The sequence below is a fragment of the Leiobunum rupestre genome, chromosome 1 (genome assembly GCF_980474605.1).
Source record: "Leiobunum rupestre chromosome 1, qqLeiRupe1.1.hap1, whole genome shotgun sequence".
Taxonomy (NCBI): Eukaryota; Metazoa; Arthropoda; class Arachnida; order Opiliones; family Sclerosomatidae; genus Leiobunum; species Leiobunum rupestre.
Window position 1 is genome coordinate 48972229 of NC_143384.1, and position 7197 is coordinate 48979425.

Below are 7197 nucleotides of genomic sequence, written 5' to 3' on the forward strand. Positions count from 1 at the left end.
TACAAACGTGATAATTTATTAACAAGACAAAATACATAAAAATTTTAAATACAGTCTATACATATCTGTAAAGTAATTACGAAGTTAAAAATTATCGAATGTTGTGGACGTGTGATTAACATTTTTCCCAAGCGAAGCATCCGCATTTGCAATGACTGGGTGGTGAGCCACATTTGGAGAAATCCCCTTTGATCGCGGCCCTGGTCCTGCACGTGTGGTACACTCCGCACTGGAAGGTGCAAGCCCAGTTAATGGGCCCAGCCTCCGCCTCTTCGAGCAGCGTGGCACCAATCACAAACAAGGCCATCAAAGCGACAATTACCTGTCACGAAAAATTGTAATATTTTTACGCGTTGACTAATATCATAAGTTAGTAACATATATCTTTCGAGATAAATACCAATATAGGTTATTCAAAAACACAATCAAGTCATAACTATGCCATAATAGCATGTTCAGGGGATATGACGTAAATTACGTGACTTCCAGCTACGTAGAAGGGAAACGGATGTTTGTGAAAGCAATTTTGAAAACGCGCAGAGTTCCCCGCGTGAGTCTAACGAGATTGTGTTACCATGGAAAGCATTTCATTAGAGCAAAAGATGAATTTTCTATTTTTGGGCCCATTGTATGTGAAGTTATTGGTTATGAAATGTTATGCAGAGTCGTACTTTTGAGTGATTATGTCACATATGTTAAACTGAAAAGTTTCCTTTCGCCGGCACAAAGCGATTTCGGCTGGGCGATAATTTCCCGCCAAATGATGCATCGTAGGGATATATAGCTATTGAAAAACCATATTTAACTGATGAAATGATATTCCCAACCGTATTCCAAAATATTAATTGGAGCCTGCATAGATACACGTTAGCAAGACTTACTTTCATTTTAAAAGAGTAAACGTTGAATTATTGAAGTCTCAAGGGTAATGGTTTTCTTTTTAAATGATTCTGCAAAAGAAAATGAAAAACTTTGATATAATTACACGTAGATGTCTTTACTGAAGCATTTTTTCAATTTGTTACTAATAATAGGAAACTTTATTTCTCAAGGGTTTTGTGTTAACTGTTACTTAAACGGTCGATTTTAAAATTAATGGATGTATTTAAACTCTTATTATAATGGAAATTATTTGATTATTATTATTTAATTATTTAATTGTTATTTTATTTTATTTTACTTTATTTCACTTTATATTTATTTTTATTTTTAAATTCGTATAATTTTAGTGAATTGAAGCTTGTTTAATTTAATTTTATTTTATTTATTTCATTTATTTTTGCTTATTTATTTTCTATTTTTTAATTTATTCGATAATGTTAATTTATAACTTGTATCATTTGAAAATGATATGACAATGTAGTTGAATATTACCACGTCTTCAAATAGTTTTAATACAATTATCACGTTTCGTGACAGAATAATCTTTAGAAATCATTACGTTTGTTTGATAGAAAACTTTGCTAAACTGGTTTTTAAATCTGTTTTGAGCGTTAACGCCAATTTCTACAGCCTCGCTAGTAGTCAATAGCGTTTATCTACTTCCTGCCGGAAGTTAGACAAAATGAGCTCCATAGTTAACATGGTAACCAACTATAGATAATAATACAGCTAGGATAACGGGTTCGCGCAACAACGCGTCATCAAAGATGTACATGATAGAACTATGACATCGACCGATGGAGGCCGATATTTCGGAAGTGGGTAAACGCTTCGTTAGAAAACCGATCAGAAAGCTCTCAGAATTCGAATCAAGGGTACGGAGCTCGATATTCTCTTCCTGTCACTAAAGGTGCCCGACAGGAATCCATACCTCTACTTCGCGGCAGATTTTCGTCTCGATGTGGCTGACGGTTTTTTTGACGTCACTATGTTAACTTAACAAACAACTACGTCAGAGGGAAGCGTGCTGAGGGGATTTTTTTATCGTAGGTGGGGCCAAAGTCGCCAGAGTGATCTTACCATACGCGATACGGCAGGATAAGCATTCCAAGTAGAGGTATGGATCACTGTATCCGGTGAATCACGCTAGTAACCAAACAGACTCGCGGGTTTGACCAGGAATCGAAAATAAAATAATTTCTTAAACGTTAACTAAATTACGCTTAGAAGAAAACTTTCAGAAAACAATTTATATTAAAAAATATATATTATATTTTTTGAGATCATAAAGCCTGATTTTAGGTTAAACAAATTGCTTATTTCCCATTATCTAGCAATAATTCCTTTCTTTTCATCATCGCTGCGAAATGCATTATGGATGAAGATAAGTAAAAGCGGGCGACCAAATTTTAAATCTATTAAAAAACGAACAAAAAAGTGCAAAGGCATAATTAGTTTTGTTGTGTCGTTAGTTGCTGAATTAATCTTAGCAAATTTGCGGTGGTGGTGCACGTTAAAATACGTTGACATGTTATTGTATATTGTATAGGTAGTGTCTTATGCGAAAACGTTATTTTGAAATCGGTCAATAGGCGCTAGTAGAAATTATTTTTGTCATGTTGAACTTGTTAAAAGGTTCTACGCACTTTTTCATATTTAAGCATAAGGGCCTCAAGCATTTTTTTTACTTAGGAAGCTTAAGTTTACTCAAGCCCGTTTACGCTAAAATATCTCGACGCCGCCGCGTGAAACATAAATCGAGTATATGCTATCATCTATTTTCTATTTATCATGTTAATAAATTAAAGTTTTTTTCTATGTCACCGGCTATAGTTGAGTTCACTTGGAAACGCGCGAGCCAGTAAAGCATCGAAAAATATGGCTAAAGTGTGCGATGGCCCATATAAAAAATTTATAATAAAAAATTATGAAGGACCTACATGGAAAGTGTAATTCATCTTGACGGTAGTCTAATGTCTATTTTGTAAAATAAAACCAACACCAATCAGTCTTGGGCCAGTCTTTCCCAAAGCATCATAGAACCTAATATTGCGTTTTTGAGAATTTCTCCAACATTTGAAATTTTTAAACTTAATAATTAAATAGTTGACTAAATTGTGCTTCCTCTGAAACGTAGAGTGCAAATTGTAAATCACTGTATAAAATCTAACCAAATCTATCTTAATTGAAGAGCCTACAAAATGATTACAAAATATCAGAAAAGGCCATTTTTGAAAAGTTACACCTTAAAACTATAGGCGGGTAACTATATTGAGTAATAGGAGACACTCAGAAGATTAAAACAGATTCAAACACGATTAATTGGATTATATCATTAGTAAATGAAGTAAATAATGATTAAATGAATAAAATCACGAAAAACTGGAATAAAATATGGGCAAAATGGATTAAATCGTGATTAAATTAGTTAAATCTAGTGGTCAGACGATACTCGAATACTGCGAGTACTTGGACTCGGACTCGCTAGACGTATTCCGAGCTCTTCGGTTTCCCCTTCCATAAAAAACTTGTTAAGGTTAACGGTAAAAGTTAGTGAAGGGAGCTGTTGGCTCGCGTGGCATGAAGGGCTTGCCACCACCCGCCTTCGCATTGTAACCTGGCCACCTGAGTTAATGGCTTTAGAAGTCGCTTGATGACTTGGGCCTAAGGTGGTGCCTTGGGTATTAGCCTAGCTAATTATGATTATTATTATTATCATTATCCTTATTATTCTTCGATCGGGTACCCGAGTCCTTCAACAAGGCTTAAAAGAAGAAGAATCGACTTGAAAAAAAAATAGTGGATAAGTCCCAATATTTTGTTTGACGAGTCCCATTTTTTACAAGTCCTTATATTTTACCAGTTTCGATTTTTTTATAGAGATAACTTATGTCCTGTACACGTTTTAGCAAATTTGTTCCCTCCAGCGAAATCAGAGAAGTACCTCTGCATTCCGCTCTTTGAAAATCCTGTTCGAGGCCACAGCTTCCAATGGACGGGCTGTCAGTCATTCGTTTAAGCGTTCTAGACACTTTTCTCATTTCTAGGGTTTTGCTCTCGCGTGAAATTTTTATACAATAAAAATATTCAGTTTTAAATCTTGTAAATTTTAATAGCAGTATGTAAATTTAAATTAAATTAGTACATTAAAATCAATTAAATCATGATAAGTTGAATTCAATCACGCTTAAATGATTCAATCAAGATTTAAAATTTTTTCACTAAATTTAAAATATTAGACCGTGATTATATTTATTAACTCCGCAAAAAGCTCCACTAAAACTCCTCGATTTGATTAAAATGATTAAATCGTGATTAAAATGATTCATTCGCGATTAAAATGATTTAATCGTGATTAAAATGATTTAATCGTGATTAAAATGATTCAATCGCGATTAAAATGATTTAATCGTGATTAAAATGATTCAATCGCGATTAAAATGATTTATTAGCAATTAAAATGATTTAATAGCGATTAAAATGATATAATCGCGAATAGAATAATTCAATCTAAATTAAAATGATTCAAACTATATTAAAATGATTCAATCTAAATTAGAATGATTCAATCTAAATTAAAATGATTCAATCTATATTAAAATGATTCAATCTATATTAAAATGATTAAATCTAAATTAAAATGATTAAATCTATATTAAAATTATTCAATCTAAATTAAAATGATTCAATCTAAATTAAAATGATTCAATCTAAATTAAAATGATTCAATCTAAATTAAAATGAATCAATCTAAGTTAAAATGATTCAATATTAATTAAAATGAGTAAATATTAATTAAAATGATTAAATCTAAGTTGAAATGATTAAATTAAAATTAAAATGAGTAAATATTAATTAAAATGATTAAATTAAAATTAAAATGAGTAAATATTAATTAAAATGATTAAATCTAAGTTGAAATGATTAAATCTAAATTAAAATGATTAAATTACACTTCAAAGGGCTTCGATCTAAATTTTTTCTTATTTATGATTTCTTCGCTCTAAACGTGTGTTTCCCTGAACGCAATTTGTGAATCAGTCTATTATCCCATCGCCCAAAACAATGAACATTTTACTTACGATGTATGGCGTGAAGAAGCTCGTTGTTGTTTGAAATTTTATCGTTTGAAGCGTCCATATTTATATGAAATTATGCATGGATGTTGTTCGTCAGCGGAAAGCGCGGGATTTTTTTTGACATTTCGGATAAAGCGTTGCGAAACTCTTCAGTAACGCGTTCCAGGCTCTCGTAATTTGCGCGATAGTTCTTGAAACCGATAACGGAACTGGACTTAGATAAATTTTTGAAACGCAGACAATGTGTTTGTTTGGGTTTTCCAGATCTGGCGATGGCTTGTGCAATTCGTTCAGAGGAAGCGAGGAGGAATATGGTCGCTACAAAAGAATGCCATAATTTATTTTCAGAATCACAACAGGTGTTTTCTCCGGTAACAATTAGCGGAAAATTTCAATAAATCATGTTAGGCATTATATTAACAGATATTTTTAAGCGTTATAGTGATCACAGTGATGACGATACAGATGAAATATAAGAATAAAACGCTCACATCGTCATTTAAAGTATCTGAAAGTAATTAACTAGTTAATTAACAATTTGTGTTTATTGTTGCGCTTAGGATAATTTACTGAAACTGTTTTTATTTTAATAATTTATCTAAGACCATTCTACAAAATCTTCTAGAAATCTATGAGAAATCTAAGGTTTTATATATTATTTGGTGGAAAGTCGAAAGTGTTAGAACTTATTCAAGCTCATAGGTTTTCTATATTCTGAAGAAAATCCACAGAAGGTCTCAAGTTACCTTTATTCTGAAGAAGGTCTAAGGTTTTTTATATCGCATTAAGGTCTAAGATTTTCTTTATTCATATTAAAGGTCTAAGGTTTTCTATATCATACTAAAGGTCTAAGGTTTTCTATATCATACTAAAGGTCTAAGATTTTCTTTATTCATATTAAAGGTCTAAAGCCCCATTTTCATGCTCGCTGGTAGAGGATAAAAATCGTCAAAATTCGCATCCGCCACTCGCAAGCGTGAAAATAAAGCTAAAATATCTGTTTGAAACAGATCGACGCGGAAAGTGAAAAAGTGTATAGATGAAGCGGATTTTTTCGATTTTTACCCGCTACCAGCGAGCATGAAAATGGGGCTTAAGGTTTTCTATATCATACTAAAGGTCTAAGGTTTTCTATATCCTATATAAGGCCTAAGGTTTTCTAAATGCTATATAAGGCCTTAGTTTTTCTATATCCTATTAAAGGTCTAATGTTTTGTTTATATTACTAAAGGTCTAAAGTCCCATTTTCATGCTCGCTGGTAGCGGGTAAAAATCATCAAAATCCGCTTCAGCTATACGCTTTTTCACTTTCCGCGTCGATCTGTTTCAAACAGATATTTCAGCTTTATTTTCACGCTTGCGAGTGGCGGAAGCGAATTTTGACGATTTTTATCCGCTACCAGCGAGCATGAAAATGGGGCTTAAGGTTTTCCAAATTATATATAAGGCCTAAGGTTATCTTTATCCTATTAAAGGTCTAAGTTTTTTCATGCTCTATTAAAGGTGTAAGGTTTCTAAATCCTATTAAAGGTCTAAAGTTTTCTATATTCAGTAGAAATTTTAAAGCTTTTTTTATCCTATAGAGGGCTTAAGGTTCGTTATATTCTATAGATATAAAGTTTTCTTTAACTTATAAAAAGTCTTTTTTTTTTCAATATTTTATAGAAGGTTTTCTATATGATATAAAGTGCTTTAAATATCTTTGGTTACAGAAAAATTACAGAAATGTCTATAAAAATGTCTATAGTATAGAAATTATATTTCCATTCTATACATTTGCAATTGGATGTTAATAATAAAAGATATACAGGTATGTAATATAGTGTAAACGCCTATATTGATATGAAAGTTGTTTATTCACCAATATTATAAAGATATAATAAATTATTTTCAATTTTCAACCTCATTTGGTTTTTTGAATATTTAATTTAAGTGTTTTTAGTATATTGGCAAAACAAGTGAGATGTGCCCTTTCAACCATCTTTATTCTATTAAAATATTAACTGAAAATTAAATAAAGAATTCACATTTTCATAGTTTTAGGCTGGTGTAAAGATGAAAAATAATATTTTGGGTTCGACCCCATTTTGTACACGTTTTACGAGGTTAATCTTTTGGTTTTTAATGATCTATTTCCTTAACATCTGTAAATCTAATATGATATAGACTTTGCTTGGAGCCAAAACGTAATCGCCGCTATCATGGCCAATGCACCAGATCACTATTTCCGAGGGGC

The 7197-nt window shown here is 31.9% G+C and overlaps 1 long non-coding RNA gene across 1 annotated transcript; it reads right to left on the reverse strand.

Moving 5' to 3' along the window:
* Positions 1 to 5007, reverse strand: LOC149963159 (uncharacterized). The gene is made up of 3 exons (XR_016480189.1): positions 4965 to 5007; positions 882 to 950; positions 1 to 322 (listed from the first exon to the last, which is right to left on the reverse strand). It is a non-coding gene; the product is annotated as an uncharacterized LOC149963159 (long non-coding RNA).
* Between the last annotated feature and the right edge of the window lie 2190 nt (positions 5008 to 7197).